Genomic DNA, 23,153 nt, shown 5'->3' with positions numbered 1-23,153 from the left:
AGTGGGGGGATGGGGGGAGCTGGAGTGTGAGAAGGGGATCTCAGGGCCTCCTGGGTTGCAGGGGGGTGTTCAGACTTGATCCTGAGAGGCAGGGACCGGGAGTGGGGCCCTGGGTACACACCCCTGCCTCTAGGTTTGCCCTGTCTCCAGCTGAGCCGCAGGGACTCAGTGGAAGCAGCAAGTTTCCAGCATGGGAACGCCCTCAGCCTCCGCCCCAGGGGGACCCTTGTGTCTGACCCCGTTTCAGACCTCAGAGGCCCAGGCTGAGCTTGCAGAGAGGGCTGGGTAAGGGGTGGGGCGCCAGCGTTAGCACAGCAGGAGGAAGGGCAGGCAGCCCACCTGTGAGGGGACCAGTGGAATAGGAGCCCCCCAGCACAGGGTGGGGAGCGGGCTTCATCACCGGGCCTGCCAGTGCACCTGTGTCTTGAAGAAGGAGTAGGCCCTTGCCTGTGGTCGAAGGGGAAGGACAGTCCAGACAGGGGACACATGCAACAGCCCAGCAGTGCAAAAAAAGTGGGACATTGGAGCTGCCGGCTGCCCGGTGTGGACAGTGTTGGAGATGAGGCTGGATGGGGTGTGCTGGTGCTCCCCCCACCACAACATCTTGGCTGGAGGTGGTATTTAAGCTGGTGGCTTGGCCATTTTGGAGAGTTCCCTGATATCCTCCATGCATACAATAGGTATACATATCATTCTGTTTGTTTTTCTCTTCTTAACCGGTCTTTTATTATATAGAGAAGGGTCTCCACCAAGAACCTAGAAGGCTAGAGGGGGAAATTATCATTCCTCCTCACCAAATCCTACCTCTCCCTTTCGGAGCCCACTCAGTCCTTAATTGTCTGGAACCTCAAGGGCTTCCTTAGTCCTGAGTGTGTGTCCAGGAAAAGTCTGAGCCGCCCTCTGCAGCTGCTGCCTCTCATCCCACACGGTGACACCCTGGCCCATAGGCCCCCACAGTCCTGTGGACTCTGAGGCACAGTCTTCCTGACAGAGGCTGTAGTGGGCCCCACGATTCAGAGACAGAATGATTCTCTTAGTCACCCTCGCTTGCTCTTCTCCAAAGAGCAGAAGCAGCCAGCTAGGAGCGCTGGGTCCTGAGACTCCCAGTCAGTGACACAGAGTTTGGGGGGACCCTACAAATTCACTCAGGTTCTGTCACTGGGAAGCAACTTTCCAGGGCTGCTGGTAAATTTTAGTCAGTCTCAATCAAATCCTGGGGAACAGGTTGGGGGGAAGGGGAAGTAGGTCTCAAACGCTTTCCTCCCCAAAGACCCCCAGCTTGAAAGGCAAGACGCTTCCCCCCTGCTTTCCTGCCTCCAGTCCTGCATTCCTAAGGGGTCTGCGGAAGAGGTGGCTTTGTCAGGCCACAGAAGGTCTCCTGCCAGGCAATGGGTGCTGCTTGGCCACATTTACATAACTAAAGGAGACCACTCAAAGAACTCTACCCTTAACAAAGAAAGCCTGTTCTGGGGAGACTCGCTCTGTCCACCTCAGCAGGGAGGGAAGCTTCTGTGGAACCGGTTATAGACGAAGACGACTGTCAAGTGAAGAAATGGAGGCTCCCCAGAGTAGGGTCCCATGGCACTTGTGTGACCAAGCACTGTCTGAACGCAGTCTCTGCACCTAACCCCCCACCCTTTTGTCTCCCAGGAACCTCCATGTGTATTTGTGGGGTTTTGCCTGACAGTCCCCAAAGTAGAAAAATGTAGTGTCCCGTGAGTGACTGGAAATTGGGTATTTGGGGTTTGAGGAAGCCCAGCAGAACTAGCACTATAGGAGACCTTTCTTTCCACATAGTTTAAAAAAATATTGTGAAGACGAGCTTCTCTGTTTAGTGGAACACTATACATTGTTTAATACACAACCCCCAAGCTGTCTGCTTCTAGCCCAGTTCATGGTCTTGGAGCTATTCTGCACCTTTTTTAAAACCACAGAAAATAGGGGAGGGATAAATTGGGAGTTTTGGATTCATATACACACACTACTATATATAAAATAGATAAACAACAAGCACCTACTATATAGCACAGGGAAGTATATTCAATATCTTGCAATAATCAATAATGGAAAAGAATCTGAAAGAGAAGATTTATATTCAAAACTAAATCACTCGACTGTACACCTAAAACTAACACAGCTTTGTAAATCAACTGTACTTCAATTTTAAATTTTTCTAAAATAAAAAATTTTTAAGAAATATATTGTAAATATAATTTTTAAAAAAAAAAAACACAGAAAGGGAGAGATCCCATCAACTTCTCTCCCCACTGTGGAAAAACCAGTTTTGCCTCCGTTAGCAATTCAATTCCTTCATTCCATACAAATCTGTGCTTTTAGACAAGTCTCCTGTGAACCAGTTATAACATCAGCTTACCCTCTTACGAATAAAATAAATCTTTACCTCCTGTTAATTTTTATACCTGTAGGAGTTAGGCGTTTCTTTTTTCTGAAAAGTATCTTTTACCATCTTTTATATTAAAATGAACACAGACTCATTATGGTTGAGAATGCCATTTTTTGCATATATTTCTGATACCAAACTTGCATCTTGGAATAAATTTTACACCTTCAGGTGAGCCTAGAGCTCAGTCCCTTCCGAAGGGGCTCAGCCCCGCTGCTCGTCTGCAAAGCCCTCACTCCCCCCGGAACTTTGGGGAAAAAAATTGGCGTTCAGGCCCCAACCCAGGCGGGGCACCTCCGAACCTCGGAGGTGGGCGCTAGTCTAGGTATTTCAAACCCCCGCCCAGGTGACTCCGGCCGACGCCCGGGCGGGGATTAACTGACCCTGCAGGTGATGGGTCAGGAATCTGCTCTCGCTCTGTTTTTCTCTGGTGTCGAATCTAACAAGAATGCCCGGAATTCCTGCCCTCGCCCCAGGCAGGACTGAGGGTTCGGGCGCCGGAGGGTGGTCAGCGCAACCAGGAACCCAGAGGCCATCGCTGAACCACCTAGGCTTTGGTGGGGACCATCACGCTCTGCCATCGGAGGTGGGGGAGGCTGGTGGTGGAATCCACTGGACCCCGGGGGCCTGGACTAGAGGTGGAGAGTGCGGCATCTTCTAGTGAGACCTACCTGTTGGCCCACGCCGCGATCGCAGCGAGGCTGGGGGCGCCGGGCGCTGGGCAGACCCCTCTGCGCCGGCTCCGTAGAGGCGGCCCCGGGCAGGGCCCTTGAGAAGATCCAAGGGGCGGGGAGGGGCCGGAGGGCTGGAGTCATCCGCGGAGCCAGAACCATCCCAGGACAGGGCGGAGAGCGCCCCCAGCCGACCACGGTGGGCATAGTGACAAAGAGAAGGACGATTAGAGCTGTTATGTGAAATTGGTTAACTTGGAATCCTTGTACCCCAATTTATCCGCGGTCCCTAAGGGCATGTATGCCTCAAAAATACCAGAAATCTCCACGCCACTATTTAATAGGAATTCTTTCCTTGTAATGGGCTTCCCTAATAGCTAAGTTGGTAAAGAATCCGCCTGCAATGCAGGAGACCCCATTTCGATTCTTGGGTGGGAAAGATCCGCTGGAGAAGGCATAGGCTACTCACTCCAGTATTCTTGGCGTTTGCTTGTGGCTCAGCTGATAAAGAATCCGCCTGCAATGTGGAAGACCTCGGTTCAATCCCTGGGTTGGGAAGATCCCCTGGAGAAGGGAAAGGCTAGCCACTCCAGTATTCTGGCCTGGAGAATTCCATGGGGTCGCAAAGAGTTGGACAGGACTGAGCGATTTTCACTTTCATTGGAATTCCAGGGATTTTATTCTCTTCTTTCTGCCTATTTGTCTAAAGAAGGCTTTGTACCATGAGCAGTTACCACTTAGTAGAGGGATAAAATTTAGAACCTAGACAAGGTATTAAAAAGCAGAGAAGTCACTTTGCCAGCAAAGGTGGGTATAGTCAAACCTGTGGTTTTTCCAGTAGTCATGTAGGGATGTGAGAGTTGGATCATAAAGAAGGTTGAGCGCCAAAGAATTGATGCTTTTGAGCTGTAGTGCTGGAGAAGACTCTTGAGAGTCCCTTGGACAGCAAGGAGATCAAACCAGTCAATCCTAAAGGAAATCAATCCTGAATATTCATTGGAAAGACTGATGCTGAAGCTGAAGCTACCAATACTTTGGCCACCTGATTCGAAGAACTGACTCATTGAAAAAGACTCTGATGCTGGGAAAGATTGAAGGCAGGATGAGAAGGAGGCTACAGAGGATGAGATGGTTGGATGCTATCGTCAACTCAATGGACATGAGTTTGAGCAAACTCTGGGAGATAATGAAGGACAGGGAAGCCTGGCATACTGCAGTTCATGGGATCTCAAAGAGTCAGACATGACTTAGTGACTACACAACAAAAAGTTTAGAAGATAGACATGGGCCAATATTCAGACAGAACGGGTGGCCTTGGAGGGAGTGAAAGTGGCTTTGAGGCCCTCAGGGGGCTTCTTCCAGAAAAAGGAGGAATGATTACCCACCAAGGAGAGGAGTACAGTCTCTTGACAGAAATCACCTTGGCTGGCCCACCCTCAGAGGCCCTCTGAGGTCAGAGGAAGGAAATCTTAGAATCTGAAAACAATCCACTCTCCTTGTAAGAGTTTACTGTGTAAGCACTCCTACACAACCAACGCAACAATCCATTTGTTATAAAAGCTAATATATAACCAACACAAAATTGTAAAGCAATTAGCTTCCAATTAAAAATAAATATATATATTTTTAAAAAGCTATGTATAGCCAGCATTGCTTAGGGTAAGTTTGATTGCAAATGACATAAAATTCAGCTCAGGCTTTTTGAAACTTTAAAAGGGATTGCTGGCTCGCATGAGTGAAAGGTCAAGGGCCTAAGTGATGGATTGAGATCCACACTCAGGTAGCTAGTTTGCAAAACCTGCACATTGACCACCAACCGACCCCAGGCAGATGGCCTGAAAAACTTTGAGGCAGGTCTGAAAACAGCTGACCATCCATTATTCCTGCCTGTAGTTAGCTAGTACCAGCTGCTGGCTAAAAGGCCAGACTCGAATCAGGCAGCCCAATACACCCAGACCTAATCAAAGTTTTCTTGCTAGATTTGTTTTATGTAATTTGATCCAATGTTCTTTGGCACTTAAAAAATAGAGGTTACCGATAAAAATGTATCTTTTATAGTAAAGACTTACGAGCCATTGTTGATCACAGGATATTCATCCCCCAAAGATATCTTCCTTGCTCCCAGGAACTTTCACATTTGATGAGGTGTCATTCTTACAATTACAGTGCATTATGTGTTTCCCTTGACCCCTTGCACGCATGCTCAGTCGCTCAGTCATGTCTGACTCTTTGTGACCCCATGGACTGTAGCCCGCCAGGCTCCTCTATCCATGGAATTTTCCAGGCAAGAATACTGGAGTGGGTTGCCATGTTCTCCTCCAGGTGATCTTCCCGATACAGGGATTGAACCCAAGACTCTTGTGTCTCCTGCATTGGCAGACAGATTCTTTACACTGCCCCACCTGGGAAGCCCATTATATGTTACAATTGACCTAAAAATAGGGAGGTTATCTGCGTGGGCCTGAATGAATCCCAGAAGCCCTTAGAAGTGGAGAGTTTTCTCCTGTCATTTGAAGAAGTCAGAGAGATTCAAAGTAGAAAACAATTCCATATACAACATGGAACTGAAGATGAAGATTGGCCAAGTGATAAAGAGTGAGAGAAGCTTCTATTAATAGAAGCTGAGAGCAAGCCCCGGTTAGCAGCCAGCAAGGAAGTGGGACTGAATCAAAGATTCATATCAAACTCTGTACAATACTCAAGTCAGCACATACATCCTTTCTGCTCCTGAAACTTTTACCACCTATGTATATTAGGAAGAAAATATCAAGGGTCCCTCAAAGTGGAAATTGAGCAGACCAAACTCTGTGTGCATGAGACAGTAAACCAGAAATTACCCACAAAAGTAAACCAAATGACAGGAACAGTGACAACAATCCTAACCGCTTTCTTAAATACCTGTGCCTCAAAGAGAAAGTGAAAGGTACAGAGGCAGATTATTTTGAAATCAAGAATACCACATCATTATATTTATGTTGATAACACAAATTTGCATCATTATGACTTCAGAAGTGTCACATGTTAAACCTTGGGCCTAAAGCAGTTGAATATTGTGAAATTTAACAACTTTCAATGCATTCATTATCTATGAAAAAAAGAATACAAATAATCAAACTCATATTTCTACTCAAAATTTCAGGGAAAGAACTTTAAAACAGACTAACGCTGGAGTTCGTGACATTGTACAGGAGACAGGGAGCCAGACCATCCCGAAGAAAAAGAAATGCAAAAAAGCAAAGTGGCTGTCTGAGGAGGCCTTACAAATAGCTGTGAAAAGAAGAGAGGTGAAAGGCAAAGGAGAAAAGGAAAGATATAAGCATCTGAATGCAGAGTTCCAAAGAATGGCAAGGAGAGATGAGAAAGCCTTCCTCAGTGATCAATGCAAAGAAATAGAGGAAAACAATAGAATGAGAAAGACAAGAGATCTCTTCAAGAAAATTAGATACCAAGGGAACATTTCATGCAAAGATGGGCTCGATAAAGGACAGAAATGGTGTGGACCTAACAGAAGCAGAAGATATTAAGAAGAGGTGGCAAGAATACACAGAAGAACTGTACAAAAAAGATCTTCACGACCCAGATAATCATGATGGTGTGATCACTCACCTAGAGCCAGACATCCTGGGATGTGAAGTCAAGTGGACCTTAGAAAGCATCACTACAAACAAAGCTAGTGGAGGTGATGGAATTCCAGTGGAGCTATTTCAAATCCTAAAAGATGATGCTGTGAAAGTGCTGCACTCAATATGCCAGCGAATTTGGAAAACTCAGCAGTGGCCACAGGACTGGAAAAGGTCAGTTTTCATTCCAGTCTCAAAGAAAGACAATATCAAAGAATACTCAAACTACCACACAATTGTACTCATCTCCCACGCTAGTGAACTAATGCTCAAAATTCTCCAAGCCAGGCTTCAGCAATACATGAACCATGAAATTCCAGATGTTCAAGCTGGTTTTAGAAAAGGCAAAGGAACCAGAGATCAAATTGCCAACATCCGCTGGATCGTGGAAAAAGCAAGAGAGTTCCAGAAGAACATCTATTTCTGCTTTATTGACTATGCCAAAGCCTTTGACTGTGTGGATCACAATAAACTGTGGAAAATTCTGAAAGAAATGGGGATACCAGACCATCTGACCTGCCTCTTGAGAAACCTATATGCAGGTCAGGAAGCAACAGTTAGAACTGGACATGGAACAACAGACTGGTTCCAAATAGGAAAAGGAGTACGTCAAGGCTGTATGTTGTCACCCTGCTTATTTAACTTCTATGCAGAGTACATCATGAGAAACGCTGGGCTGGAAGAAGCACAAGCTGGAATCAAGATTGCTGGGAGAAATATCAATAACCTCAGATATGCAGATGACACCACCCTTATGGCAGAAAGTGAAGAAGAACTAAAGAGCCTCTTGATGAAAGTGAAAGAGGAGAGTGAAAAAGTTGGCTTAAAGCTCAACACTCAGAAAACTAAGATCATGGCGTCCGGTCCCATCACTTTATGGCAAATAGATGGGGAAACAGTGGCTGACTTAATTTTTCTGGGCTCCAAAATCACTGCAGATGGTGATTGTAGCCATGAAATTAAAAGACGCTTACTCCTTGGAAGGAAAGTTATGACCAACCTAGACAGCATATTAAAAAGCAGAGACATTACATTGTCAAGAAAGGTCCGTCTAGTCAAGGCTATGGTTTTCCCAGTGGTCATGTTTGGATGTGAGAGTTGGACTATAAAGAAAGCTGAGCTCCAAAGAATGGATACTTTTGAACTGTGGTGTTGGAGAAGACTCTTCAGAGTCCCTCGAACTGCGAGGAGATCCAACCAGTCCATCCTAAAGGAGATCAGTCCTGAATATTCATTGGAAGGACTGATATTGAAACTGAAACTCCAATACTTTGGCCACCTGATGTGATGAGCTGACTCATTCGAAAAGACCCTGATGCTGGGAAAGATTGAAGGCAGGAGGAGAAGGAGACAACGGAGGATGAGATGGTTGGATGGCATCACCAACACAATGCACATGGGTTTGGGTGGACTCCAGGAGTTGGTGATGGACAGGGAGGCCTGGCGTTCTGTAGGTCATGGGGTCACAAAGAGTCAGACACGACTGAGTGACTGAACTGAACTGAAAGCTGGAATTCCCTGATGGCCTAATGGTTAAGATGTGGTCCTCTCATCACCATGGCCTGGGTTCAATCCCTAGTCAGGGAGCATCCTGTAAGCCACGTGGTGTGGCCATAAATAAATAAAACAGACTAAAGCCAAGCCAGTAAAAAGGAAAGAATAAAGACATAATAAAGATGAAAGCTGAATCAATGAATTTGAAAGCAGTAGAACTGAAAAGAATCCAAAAATTGTTTCTTAAGAAAAAAAATTAACAAATCAAAAGTGGGGAGGGGTCTCAGCAGCCAGAAGAAGAGCAGGCATGGCTGAAGATGGCAGCAGCCAAGGCCTCAAATTGCATCCTGGAGAATTTTGTAGCCACCTTGGCTAATGGGATGAGCCTCCAGCTGCCTCTTGAAGAAGTAACCCCCCCACTTTTGTGCTTCCCTATGTCTGCCCCCACTTCTGCCTTCCCTTCCCTCCCCTCCCCAGCTGTGGGCTGAGCTAGAGACTGGGGCAGAGAGACTGGAGAGGTGGTCTCCTGTGGCTCAGCGAGAAGCCCAATGCTGAGGACGTGATGTCCAAAGATTGCTACTTTGACTACTATGCTCACTTCAGCACCCATGAGGAAGTGCCGAAAGGTCCGCACATTCATGTACAGCAACTCCATGTTTCATGGCCCACACCTTTTCAAAGACAAGATGGTGCTGGACGTTGGCTCAGGCACAAGGGTCCTCTGTATGTTTACTGCCAAGGCCAGGGCCCGCGTGGTCATTGGGATTGAGTGTTTCAGTAGCTCTGATTACTTCATGAAGATTGTGAAAGCTAACAAGTTAGACCATGTGGTGACTATCATCAAGGGGAAGGTGGAGGAGGTGGATTTCATCACCATAGATGGGCTACTACCTCTCCTATGAGTTGATGCTCAACACCGTGGTCTACGCCCGAGACAAGTGGCTGGTGCCCAATGGCCTCATCTTCCCAGACCGAGCCATGCTGGTATGTAAGAGCCATTGAGGACCAGCAGAACAAAGACTACATGGTCCACTGGCGGGAGAACATGTGCAGCTTTGACGTCTTGCATCAAAGATGTGGCCATCAAGGAGCCCCTGGTGGACATGGTGGACCCCAAGCAGCTGGTCATCAACCTGCCTCATAAAGGAAGTGGACATCTACACGGTCAAGGTGGAAGACCTGGCTTTCACTTCCCCCTTCTGCCTGCAAGTGAAGCCGAACGGCTGCATGCATGCTCTGGTGGCCGACTTCAACGTCAAGTTCACCTGCTGCCACAAGAGAACTGGCTTCTGCACAGCCCTGAGTCCCCATCCCCTCCCTGGAAGCAGACGGTGTTCTACCTGGAGGACTATCTGATAATGAAGACAGGCGAGGAGATCTTTGGCCCCACCGGCATGTGGCGCAATGCCAAGAACAACCGTGACCTGGACCTCACCATTGGCCTAGACTTCAGCCTAGAGCTGGCCTAGCCAGCTCTGTGAGCTCTCCTGCTCCACCGACTACTGGATGCACTAAGGCGGTGCCTGGGTTCTCCCACCCCAGTCCGGCTGGTCCTGCAAAGGCCCCAGGGGCTGCGGCGTTCTTAGGCAGTTTCGGGGCTCCTCGTACCCCTCACTCCCTCCCACAAAAGGGGGTTTTATGTGCCGGGGCATGGAGGGCACATCATGACTGTGTTTCATTACTTAGGTTTTTATATGGTTGCATTTATGCCAATAAATTCTCAGTTGGGATGGCAAAAAAAAATAACAAATCAAAACTATAATGAGATATCACCTATCAGAATGGCTCTTATTTAAAAAAAAAAAAGACAACAAATAACAAGTGTTGGGGAGGATGTGAAGAGGAGGGAACTTTTGTGTACTGTTTATGGGAATGTAAATTGAGGCCGTCACCATGAAAAATAGTATAGAGGTTTCTTGAAAAATTACAAATAGAACTACCATATGATCCAGCAATTCCACTTCTGGGTTTTTTCCCAAAGAAACCGATAATACTATATTGGAAAGATATATGTGTCCCTATGTACACTGCAACATTATTTACTATAGCCAAGATATGGAAGTAACCTAAGTGTCCATTGATATGAGTGATGGTGAAATGAGTGGAAAAAGAAGATGCAGTGTGTATACACACACACACACACAGTAGAATGTTACTCAACCATAAATAAGAATGAAATCTTGCCCTTTGCACCAACATGGATGGACCTAGAGGGTATTATGATAGTGAAATAAGGCAGACAGAGAAAGGCAAATACTGTATAATTTTGCTTATATATGGAATCTTACCAAAAAAAATAAATTAATAAACATAACAAAACAGAACAAACTCATTAATACAGAGAACAAACTGATGGTTGCCAGAGGGAGGGGGTTGGGGGAAGGAAAGAATCAGATGAAAAAAGACTAAGAGGTGCAAACTTCAGTTACAATATGCACCCAAAGCATGGGGGTGAGATGTCCAGCATGGGGAGTAGAGTCAATAACCTTGTAATATATTTGTATAATGGCAGACGCTTCCTAGATATATCGATGGTCTATAGCGATCACTTTGTAATGTTCACAAACATTGAATCACTATGTTGTGTACCTGGAACTGACATAGTGTTGTAGGTTAATTATACTTCAATAAAATAAATAAAGGAATTAAATAAAGCATTGAAATAGCTAGACCACGGCCAAATTTATTAAAAGACAAATATAATTAACAAGTTCATGTAATTAATGAAGACTAAAATGTAAGATTAGGACTTCTGTGGTGGTCCAGTAAGGCTAAGACTCTGTTCTCCCAATGCAGGGGGCCCAGATTCAACCCCTGGTCAGTGAACCAGATACTACATGTCACAGCAAAGATCAAAGATCTTGCATACTGCAACTAAGGCCTGGTGCAGCCAAATAAATTAATTAAATAACTAAGTATTTTAAAAATAGTAGAACGTAAAATTATAAGAGAAAGCTGGGAGTGGGAGTGGTAGGAGGGAGAGGAGGAAGAGGCACTTTCTCATTTAACTGAGATGCAATCTCCCCTTCTCATACCATGTTCCCTTACTAGGAGGGCGGATACTGAAGTATAGTTCCTTAGGGGAATCTGTTTCTTTCAATTTTGCCACAAAGCATTCTCCTATTCAGGTTTCAGTCACTGGTAACTGACAGAAACCCTACTCCAAACTAGCTCAGGGGAAAAATAAAGTTTTAGTAGATAAAAACAAATCACTAGGGCTTCAGGTATGGCTGGTCCAGGTGCTTAACATGTGATTGCTCTTCACTGGTTAGCTCTTCTTCATTCTGAGTTGACTTGATTCTCTAACAGGCTTTCTAGAGATGGGAGGAAAAAATGGTCCCAGGCTGCTTTAGATGTAGGTGATCTTTACAGCTCACTCCTAAAAGAAAAAAAAAAAAAAAGAGTGTATTTTCTGATATTTCTAGCAAATACCCAAAAATTAGGTTTGATTGTATCTTATGTCCAAGCTAGAACCAGTGTCTACAGTGAGGAGAATGGAATTCTCTAATCAGGACATCCCTGAGGCCAGGGATTGGCTTCATCCCACTTGATCCACATGACGTGAGCAGGATTACAATGGGAGAGGACCGAGAATTCCCTGGTGGTCCAGTGGTTAGGACTCCGCACTTTTACTGCTGAGGGTGTGACTGAGAAACTAATATCTCTCTCTCTCTCACACACACACTCACACACACAAGCAAACGGAAGACAGCAGTGAGGGGACGGTGTCTTCCCCCAAAGAAAAGGTTATTAGGAGATAAAAATTATGGATTCCGTCTACAAAACCTGAGTCTGGGATGGATGAAGTTGACCCTCACATTCTACTCAAGAGCTGGTGCTTCCTATGCTGGAGTCCCCAGAGAAGCCTTCACCCTCCATCAAACCCCGTCCTTACAAGATTTTTTTCCTCCTGGGTGCTGTTGCTCCTTCTTGCAATCTGGCTTCCATTCCCTACCCACCAAAATCCATCAGAATTGTTCTTTTGTGGCGGATCCCCCAATTTAAATAAAGTTCCCATCACTTTCCATGGGGCTTTCAAGTCTGAGAAGATCTGGCATAGTGGCTTAAAACCCACATTTGAAGTGAAGGAAAGAGGAATCCAAGACAGAAGAGAGGAAGTAGGAATTTCTATTTTCTTTTCTATCACGGGTTCAGGTCTGCTTTCCAGAACTGAACCTGTGAAAGTCACCTATTGCTGCATAACAAATTACACCAAAACGTAACAGTTATACCTAAACAACCTTTTTCAGGGTCAATTTGAAAAAATATATTGGACTTTCTCCCAGTGGTCCAGTGGTTGAGAATCACCTGCCACTGCAGGGAACACAGTTCAATCCCTGGTCCAGGAAGAGTCCACGTGCTGCGCGGCAACTAAGCTTGTGCACCACAACCACTTAGCCTGTGCTGCAGAGCCGTGTTCCACAGCGAGAGAAGCCCCACAATGAGACGCCCGCACACCACAGTTAGAAGGTAGCCCCCACTCACCACAACTAGAGAAAGCGCACGAGCAGCAATGAAGACCCAGTGGAGTCAAAAATAAATAAATTTATGTTTTATAAAAATTAAAACACACATTGGCAGTTTCTTTCCAAATTAAATATGAATCTATGACTCAGCCATTTCGATACTCAGTATTTATCCAAGAAAAAGCATGTTTCTACCTAAAACCTGTACACAAATATTCATGGAGCTTTATTTGTAATAGTCCAAAACTGGAAACTGGACTTCCCTGGTGGTGCAGCGGATAAGAATCTGCATGCCAGTGTAGGGGACATGGGTTCAATCCCTGGTCCGGGAATATTCCATATGCTGTGGAGCAACTATGCCCGTGTGCCACAGCTTCTGAGCCCATGCTCTAGGGCCCTTGAACCACAACTTCTGAGCCTATGTGCTGCAACCACTGAAGCCCGCAGGCCTAGAACCTGTGCTATGCAACAAGAGAAGCCACAAGAAGCCCACACACTTCAAGAGAGTAGCCCCCACTCACGACAGCTAGAGAGAGCCTGCACTCAGCAAGGAAGACCCAGTGCAACCAAAACTGATAATAAAAAAGAAAAACCAGAAACTAACCTGGTGTCCATCAACCAAATGGATGGACATTCGATGAATGGATAAACATCCAATGAATGGATAAACATCCGATGAATGGATAAATGAACCATGGGATATGCATGCCATGAAATGCTACTGAGAAATAAAAAGGATGTTCATACACAAAAGAATCAAAAGATGCAGTTCAACACTGCACAGGTGTGCTGATCATCTCAATATATAATGAAAAGATGCTTGATAAAATTTAATAGCCAGTATGGAATTGAATATTTATTGATATATGTAAAGGAAATTATTTTACAGCCATTTTCAATCATTAATGGACATGTGGGATTTCATTGAATGGCAGACCCTCATTCAGTAGGTCTGGTTATAAACCTGAGAGTCTGAAGTTCTACCAAAATTTCTAGTGATGCTGAGCTGCCAATCTAAGTGTGATTTATAGATCACCAGCTTCAGCATCCCTAGATGGATGTATTTTAATTGGAAAATCAAGGAAAGGAATCAAGTGTTTATTCCACCTATTCTGTATGAATTGTACCTCAAGATAACCAGTTTATGAGGACGTTATTTATAGAAGACTTCCAGCTTTTAAATGAGACAAGAATGCTAGACTTAGAATAGCACCATCTCCTAATGCCCCATGAAATAAAAGATCTAACTTTGGCTGCTTAAACTAGTGAGGAAAAGCTGATGGAAAGCTTGTGATGAATAGATGAAACTGGTAAGAACTGAACCCACTGATCAGCTGTAACATCATAAGAGAGGCAGCCAGAGACTACATGTCTCCCATCCCAGCCACCCCCATGCTCCCCATGTGAAGCAATAAGAAATATTGATTGGAACACCACTGAGGTGCCACCTCCAAGACTTTGGCAGGCATTCCCCCCAGCTGCCAGAGCGGTGTTCCTGCCTGTTGCTGACACTTGGGGTCCCCCCAGGGGTTGCTGCTGCTGCTGCTAAGTTAACAGTTTATTCTCCTGTCCTAAAGACACGCCCACTAGAGGGCACAAGAGCCCCACCCCTTGCCTCCAACCAGAACAATTCTGAAGGACTGTCCCAGCTCCAGAGCTCCCTGTGGTCAGCTGAGGCCTTGGTTTCCACCGCATCACAGGCCAACTACTCCTTCTGCCCCATTCCACCTCCCCCACTCCCCTAGGCCTCAATCCCGAGAGCCCTCCCCAGTAAAAACTTCCTTTGGCAAATCTCTCAGAGTCTAGGGTCCCAGCAACCCACCCCACGGCACCACCCTGACATATACTTGCCAAAAAACTGAGCCTCCATCTGATCAATTCTCTAGAAATACTGGGAGACAGAGGAACAAACACCACCACAAGGATATTCTCAACAAAACCAAGACTATGTAATCCTTGCAGGGCAAATTGCCCAGTGCCTTCAATGAACAGACAGCAAGAAAACTGAAAAGCAGGAAAGAGAATTTATAAATTGAAGGAGACTTCAGACCCATGTGTGGCTCTTCTTTGAATGCAGATTTGAATAAATCAAATGAAAAAAATAACAAGATAATCAGGAAAATAACACTGACAAAATATTTTATGCTATTAGGGAACTGATGTTTAAATTTTAAGATGTGATAATGGCATTACAATTTTCATCATTAACTTTTGTAAAGTATTTATTTATTTATTTGGCTGCATCAAGTCTTAGATGTGACATATGGGATCTAGTTCCCTGACCAGGGATCAAACCCAGGACCCCTGCATTGGGAGCTCAGAGTCTTAGACATTGAACCATCAGGGAAGTTCCTTCTATAAGTTTTAGTTTTAGGTTTTTATTTAGGTGTAATGATCCACTTTGAAGGTTTTTTTTTTTAGTGATTTGAGGTATGAATCTAAGTGTAATTTTTCTAAATCATTGTTTTTATGGCCTCTTCAAGAATAAAAATTCAATTAACTAAAATTTCAATGATTGATTTAAATTTAAACTTAATTTTTTCCTAATGAGAGAAATTAAATACTAAGGAATAAGATTTTTTTTCAGGTAGGGTTGAGCTATGGAGGGCTACAAGCCATTGTTAACAGGTAAGTTTTTTCACTCCCCTTCAGTTCAGTTCAGTCTCTCAGTCGTGTCCGACTCTTTGCGACCCCATGAATCACAGCACGCCAGGCCTCCCTGTCCATCACCAACTCTCAGAGTTCACTCAGACTCACGTCCATCAAGTCAGTGATGCCATCCAGCCATCTCATCCTCTGTCGTCCCCTTCTCCTCCTGCCCCCAATCCCTCCCAGCATCAGAGTCTTTTCCAATGAGTCAACTCTTCGCATGAGGTGGCCAAAGTACTGGAGTTTCAGCTTTAGCATCATTCCTTCCAAAGAAATCCCAGGGCTGATCTCCTTCAGAATGGACTGGTTGGATCTCCTTGCAGTCCAAGGGACTCTCAAGAGTCTTCTCCAACACCACGGTTCAAAAGCATCAACTCTTCGGCGCTCAGCTTTCTTCACAGTCCAACTCTCACATCCATACATGACCACTGGAAAAACCATAGCCTTGACTAGACGGACCTTTGTTGGCAAAGCAATGTCTCTGCTTTTCAATATGCTATCTAGGTTGGTCATAACTTTCCTTCCAAGGAGTAAGCGTCTTTTAATTTCATGGCTGCAGTCACCATTTGCAGTGATTTATAAGAACCCATTTCTGCCTCCTATAGGCAATACCACCTCTCCTGAGAATGCATGATCCAGGTTGAATTTTTAATTTTTCAGTTTTGGGGTTTTTACACATGGTTGTCAATTGTCTCAGTACTGTTTGTTGAAAGATTATGCTTTCTCCACCAAATGCTTTTCATTTTTATGAAAAATTAATTGACCATATGTATGGGAGTCTATTTTTGGACTTTATTCTTTTGATGCATTTGTGTATCTTTACACCAGTATATATTATCTTGACTTCTGTAGTTTTATGATATCAGGTAATATAAATCCTTGAACTTCATTCCTTTTTTTCCAAAGTTGCTTTGGTTTTTCTGAGTTATTTGCATTTCCATATAAACATTAGAATCAGCTTGTCAATTTCCACGGATAAACCTACTGAGATTTTGATTGGGATTACACTGCATGTGTATGTCAGTTTGGGGTAGAATTAACATCTTAATAATATTGAGCCATCTGATCCATCTATGAACACTATATAAATACATGTGCGTGCGTATATCTATTTAAGTTCTCTCAGCAATTTTTTTAGTACAGGTCTTACAAATCTTTTGTCAAATTAATATTTAAGCATTTTTAAATCTTTGATGCTATTGTAAATGGAATGGGGTTTTTTTGACAAGGCTTTTAAAATTGTAATTTCTGATTGTTGGTAGTATATAGAAAGATAACCACAAAAATTGTGACGAATATCCTGATAAATATGAGAGGTGTATGAAGAAACACAAAAATGTTTTCTTTGTAGTAAAGAATATTTAAAGAGCATGTGTTTCAAACTGGAAGTCTAAATATTAATGTTTAACTTTTTTTTTTTTTACTGCACAACATGTGGGATCTTAGTTCTCCCTTCAGGGATTGAACCTATGCCCTCGGCAGTGAAAGTACAGAGTCCTAACTCCTGGATCACCAGAGAATTCCCTAATGTTTAACATTTAACACAACTCCATCCAAAATTCTTTTTTATTTTTATTTTTTTCCCCAGAATTTGACAAAGCTTTTAAAAGTCATCTGAAAAGAGTAATCGAGGCTAGTTAAGAACATTTGAAAGGAAAGAAACTAGCTTTGCCAGATTGAAAACCCATTACAGATTAGCTGCTACAGCAGTTAATATTGTCTGGTACAAGACTACATTGGGCAGATTAATGATACTTAATAGCTCAGAAGCTGACCCTGGGACAGTCAAGATTGTCATATATAACAAAGCAGAGATTTTACTGAGGACGAATTGTTCTTTTAATAAGTGGCTCGAGGACACATAATAATTTGGAAGATAACAAAGAGAACATATAATAAAGTTCAGAGGATTAAAGGACAAAAAGTAAAAGATAATAATGATGTCACAAAAGCAGTGGGAACCGTCCTGAACAAGTCATTGTTTTCTGCATAAAGCAGCAGAGAAAGTTAAAGCAAGACACTAGATAGAGGAGTATCCCCGTTCAGTCTTTCGTGCTGCTGAAGCCTGTGGCCACCGCATAGGGAAGTGATGCGTATGTAGTCAGGGCTAGCTGGTGAGGGCCAGAAAAATCTGAGGAGTCAGAGGTGAGAGAGGTCAAGGGTAGGGTAGGAAGGGAAACTGCCTGTGCCTCCCGCCCCCAGGCCTGTGAGGCCAGGCCCTCCTCCCTGATATCAGGCTGGAGACTCGGAGTCCTTCCAGCCACACAGCGACCCCACGACTCTTGGCCCAGATGAGCAATTCAACATAGGAAACAAGATGGTCAGAAAAATAAAGGATAAATAATAACCAAACTACACAAGTGTTGAAAATATTAAAGGACATGCAAGATTCAACGAAAGAAGAAGATGTAAAAGTGAAATAATAAAGCAATTGGATACCCAAGAAAAAAGATAAACCAATTTAAAAGAAAAAACTCAGGGGAGTTTAGTCACTAAGTCGTGTCCGACGCTTGCAACCCCATGGACTGTACCCCTCCAGGCTCCTCTGTCCATAGAATTTTCCAGGCAAGAATACCAAAGTGGGTTGCCATTTCCTTCCCCAGGGGATCTTCCCAACTCAGCAATCAAACTCAGGTTTCCGGCATTGCTGGCGGATTCTTTACCTACTGAGCCACTTGGTAGACTAGAGGTTAGGATTCAGGGCCTTCATTACCATGGTTGAAGTTCAATTCCAGGTGGGGGAACTGGAATCCCGTAGCTGCACAGTGTGACCCAATAATAACAAGAAAAGAAAAACTCAGAATGATAGGTGTGCTAGACAGGTATGTCTAATCCTGAGACAGCAAAACCGTTTCCAGACTTGTTTTTTAAAATTAAAAAACAAAAGAAAAAAAAACAGGAAGAAGCAAGCCAAGAGTCTGAACCTGTAGAAGGACACTCAGACTGAGGGCCTGGGGTAGAGAGCCGGCCCTGGACTCAACACCCCTGCCGCTGGCCAGGCACTCCTGCCCCAGAGACCAGCAGCCGCCCTGTCAGATAATGGCTGCACGTCTGCACCGCGCTCCTGGGCCAGCAGAGGGCCAGACACACCTCACCTCGCCGGGGTTGCAGGAAAACCTGCAGCCTAGAGCGACCCCAAGCTCCAGCCTGGAACTACTCGCTTCAGACAGAGCTTCCCTGGGGGCTCGATTGGCGAACGCTGACATCTGTGCTCGAGACCCATCCTGGCTTCCTCAGATTCCCTGGGCGTCTTCTCTGGCCACTACTGCTGCTGACGGTCCCTGGGCAAGAAAAGCCACACAACCACACAGAGGGTACATTCATCAGGGGCTGGCTGGGGCTTTCAGGTTCCCATCTGCCCAGGCCTCCACTGTCACCTGGCTCTAGGGAAGCTTTTCAAGGTAATTTATGCAAACATATATGGAACTCTCACCCTCTTTTTATCTTTTACACAAACTGAAGCACATGAGGCTCGCCACATTTTGCTTTTTCGCTTAATAGTGAGCCTAAAAGATCATTCCACATCACCAATCCAGGTAGAATTGTCACAGTGCATTTGAAATGGCTCAGTGTTCCATTCTATGGATGAGCCCTGATGAGGAAAGTGCTAGATCAATTACTGTAATATGGCACCATCTCTGTCCCCTTGTATATATCCACTGCATTCCCAGAATCCCTTTCCAGTATGTTCTAGGCTGGATTCTGCCCAGGAGGGGCACTGTCACCAGATTCCAAAGGCTGAAGGAAGTAGGAGCCATTGCTCTCTACATGCAGCTATGGGTAAAAGCAGCAACAATCATTGCTGGGGTCTTTCTTGGCTTCTGGGGTCCCCCTTGCAAGACCCTCACTTTAGTGCTATGTGCAACTGAGATCCTTGGTGCCAGTTTCCAGAGGCTGCTGGTGTCCTCCTGGGGAACCCCTGCTTTGTCCTGCTGGCACCTGGGGTCACGGGTGGCACTTCCCTGCCACCCCCTCAGTCCCACTGTCTTTCTGTCCTTTCCTCTCCCAGCCCCTCCAGTGCTGCTGCAAGTCTCCACTTCCCTGTATTAACCTCTCTCTACTCGAAATACCTAGAATGGCTTCTGTCTTCCTGATTAAACCTTGAATGATACAAACAGGGCTGCTTGCATATCCTTGTGTGGGCTCATGAACCCACGGGCCGCTCTAACTGGAGCATAAATTCCTACGAGTAAAATTTCCACATCAATTTAAATTTTAGGTGTATTATTCAGCTAGTGCTGCCGTAACAAAATACCACAGACCGAGTGGCTTCAGCAATGGAAATTTATGTCCTTACAGTCTGTAGGCCCAGGGTCTGAGATGGTGTCTGCAGGGGTGGTTTCTTCTGAGGCTTCATAGGTGACCGTCTTCTTCCTGTGTCTTTACGTGTATGTGTGCATGTTCACATTTCCTCCTCTTATAAGGACACCAGTCATAGTGGACAGAGTCCACCCTAATGACCTCTTTTTAATGTTCCTAAATGTTCCTGAAGACCCTCTCTTCAAATACACTCATGTTCTGAAGTACTGGAGTTAGGATTTCAAACATATGAATTTGTGAGGGGGCCCACAACTCAGCCCATAAGAGAAAGCTATTACCAACTCGCTTTCTCCCCAGGATCTACCAACCTACATGCCTTATATCAACGCACAAGGGAGCCCAGTCTCCATACACTTGCCCCAAGAGTCTGAGGCAAACTCAGTGAGCTCTACTATCTAATAGGCAGGAAAGAGCACATGGTGTTGTTTTAACTTGCATTTCTCTTACTCTGAATGAGGTTAACAGCTATTTCATGAGTTTATGAGTAATCTGTGTTTCCTTTTCTGAGAAAGGTTTGTTCACAGTCTTTGTCCAGTTTTTAAAAAAATTTTTTGCAATTAAAAAAAATTTGTCTTTTATTGTATTTTATTTGGGGCCATGACAAGGCCAAGGACATGTGAGATCTTAGTTCCCCAACTAGGAATCCATCCTGCACCCCCTCCAGTGGAATCGAGGTCTTAACTGCTGGACCTGTCCATTTTTCTATTGGCTTATTTGTCTTTTTCTTATTGTTTTGTAGAAGGGCTTCACCAAAGACATTTACTCAATATACTGTGCAAATATTTGTCATTTATCTTTCAACTTTGTTCATAATTTTTCTATAATTCAGTGATATTTTATTTTTATGTAAATTACCCATCTTTTCTTTTATGGCTTCTAGGCTCTATGTCATTCTCAGAAAGTCCTTTCCAACTTTGAGGTTATAAAACAAATTTTCTTGTGTGTTTTCTTTTAGAACTTTATTGTATTTTTTTAGCCACACAGCATGTAGGATAGTTCCCTGACTAGGGGTCAAACCCATGCCCCCTGCAGTAGAAGCTCAGAGTCTTAACCACTGGACCACCAGGGAATTCCCTCTTCTACTTCTTTAGTATTTTACTTTTCACATCAATACCTCTGATGCACTTGAAACTTATTTTAATGTAAGGCATTAGGAACAATGTCTCTTTTGGTAGGTGTTTATCCAGCTGTCCCAACACCAGCCCCTCTTTCTTCCACCAATCTGAAGTGCTATATTTATTACCTACTGAGTTCTTCTGTGCATTTGGGTCTATTTTCATGCTTCCTATATACCAGCCTATTTGAGACCTTCTTCACTCTTCTCAAACCACTGACCACGACAACTACCCACTTCTTATCAGATGACCTTGCGTTTTAGTTCACAAGGAAATGAAAAGATTGATGGGAGATGGAAGACCCCTGGGACCTCCCTGGTGGTCCAGTGGTTAAGATTCTGTGCTTCCATCGCAGGGGGTGTGGGTTGGATCCCTGTTCGGGAAACTATAATCCTGCATGCCTCAAAGTGCAGCAAAATGAAAAAATATATAAAAATGAAATGGAAGGCCCACCCTCCCTCCTCTCTAAGGTAGCCACTCCATCCAAGTCTGAAAGCCTAGCCTCCCAAGCCCCAAAATCTCCCTCTTCTGTGTTCAACATCTATCTGTCGTTTCCCTACCCCTTCTCGATGTTCGTTTAAATGGACTCAAGTTTCTCACACATTAAAAACAAACAAAAAGCCTCCTTCAATTCTGTGATCCTCTGCAGCTACTACTGTCTTTACTCTGGCCTTCAGACCCCAAGCCTCTGAGAACATCATCTACTTCCTGTCTCTCATTCCTGTCTCTGGTGAACTCCTCAGTCCACTGACTCTGCTTCCACCCCCATCAGCCTCTGGTCCGGATGATGCGAAACTGAGCCGTGCTCAGTCCTCTACTCTGTCGTCCCAATTCTAAGCACTGCAGGCTCAGTCAACATGGAGCAGGACTCAGACTGGACAGGACGTGGCTCAGCGTAAGCATGTCCACAGAGTGCCCACAGGGGGAAGGCTAAGAGCAGGAGGTTGTGAAAGTGGCCACCTGTCGCCCTTCCACAGTGACCAGTCAGGATTCTGGGTCTCTTCACAGATGAACCAGAAGGGATGCAGGGGAAGAAATTGGTAGTTACTGGGAGAGAAGCAAATGTCACTTCCCATCAGCGGACCAGACCCTGAGTTCAGCCACCTGCTTCAACACTTCCCCCACTGCAAGCTCACAGCCTGGAGGAGACTTATGGGGTCACTTACCAAGCAGAATGTACAATGAGAATTGAGGCGAGGGGCTTCCCTGGAGGCTCAGTGGATAAGAATTGGCCTGCCAATGCAAGAGACACGGGTTCCATCCCCTGTCTGGGGAGATCCCACATGGTACAGAGCAATTGAGCCCATGTTCCACAACATTGAGCCTACGCTCTTAGAGCCCGAGAACCACAACTACTGAAACCCGTGTGCGCTAAGCCCATGCTCCACGACAAGAGAAGTCATCGCAACGAAGTGTAGCCCCAGCTCTCTGCAAGTAGAGAAAAGCCCACACAGCAATGAAGACCCAGCACAGCCAAAAATAAATAAATTAATTAAAAAATAATAATAATTAAACCACTCCTGGTGGCTCAGATGGTAAAGAATCTGCCCACAGTGCAGGAGACCCAGATTCAATCCTTGGGTCAGGAAGATGCCCTGGAGTAGGAAATGGCAACCCACTCCAGTTTTCTTGCCTGAAGAATTCTGTGGACAGAGGAACCTGGTGGGCCACAGGTCATGGGGTTGCAAAGAGTCAGACATGATTGAGTGATTAACATTTAAGAAAAAGAATTGAGGTGAGCAGCCAACTGAGGTGCAGAAGACTGAGGTCAGGAGCTGTGTGTTAAGAAATTTGGCCTCTCCCATGAGAAAGATCTGGCCTGGGTCCCTTTGTCCTGGATCCTGGGAGGGAAACTCCAAGCTCTTGGAATCTCCTAAGTAACATGAGATTATCTGTCATTCATGGTGGGACTCTGGACCACGGTATATACTTTATTCTAACAAAGTGACTTATTGTGTGATGTCAGCTCATCCTCCAGGGAAGGAGGTTGGGCTGGTGATAGCATCCAACCAAGCGGCCCCTGATTCGTGGCCTCCACAGTGAGACTCCCGTCTGAAGGCCGGACGCGGAGGCTTAGTGAGCTTTCCAGGTTGGCAATCCCCTGTGCGTTTCATCACACATGGCTGGGAGGGGCGATGCCACTCATGTCTCCACAGGGAAAGGAAGGGCCAAGCTCCACACTCAGACATCCCTGGATGCCACCATTCTACTCCGGTTCTAATTTGTATCCTTCCCTGTAATAAATGTGGCTGTTGAGTATAGTAGTTTTCAGCGAGTTCTATGAGTCATTCTAGCAAATCATCAGACCTGAGAGTGGTTGTGAGCATCATGAAATCTGTAGCCTTGAGGACCCTGAAATTTGTAGCCAGCTGATCTAAAGTAAAGGTGGTCCCAGGGCCCCTGAACGTGCAGCCGGT

The 23,153-nt window shown here is 44.9% G+C and overlaps 1 pseudogene; it reads left to right on the top strand.

Moving 5' to 3' along the window:
* The first annotated feature begins 8,503 nt into the window (after nt 1–8,503).
* LOC147377687 (protein arginine N-methyltransferase 1 pseudogene) lies at nt 8,504–9,701 on the top strand (annotated as a pseudogene).
* The last annotated feature ends 13,452 nt before the right edge of the window (nt 9,702–23,153 follow it).

Source organism: Bos grunniens, chromosome 2, assembly GCF_055505025.1.
Source record: "Bos grunniens cultivar Pamir isolate PY7600 chromosome 2, Bosgru_T2T1.0, whole genome shotgun sequence".
NCBI classification, from domain to species: domain Eukaryota; kingdom Metazoa; phylum Chordata; class Mammalia; order Artiodactyla; family Bovidae; genus Bos; species Bos grunniens.
This window is presented reverse-complemented; position numbering and strand designations above follow the sequence as displayed.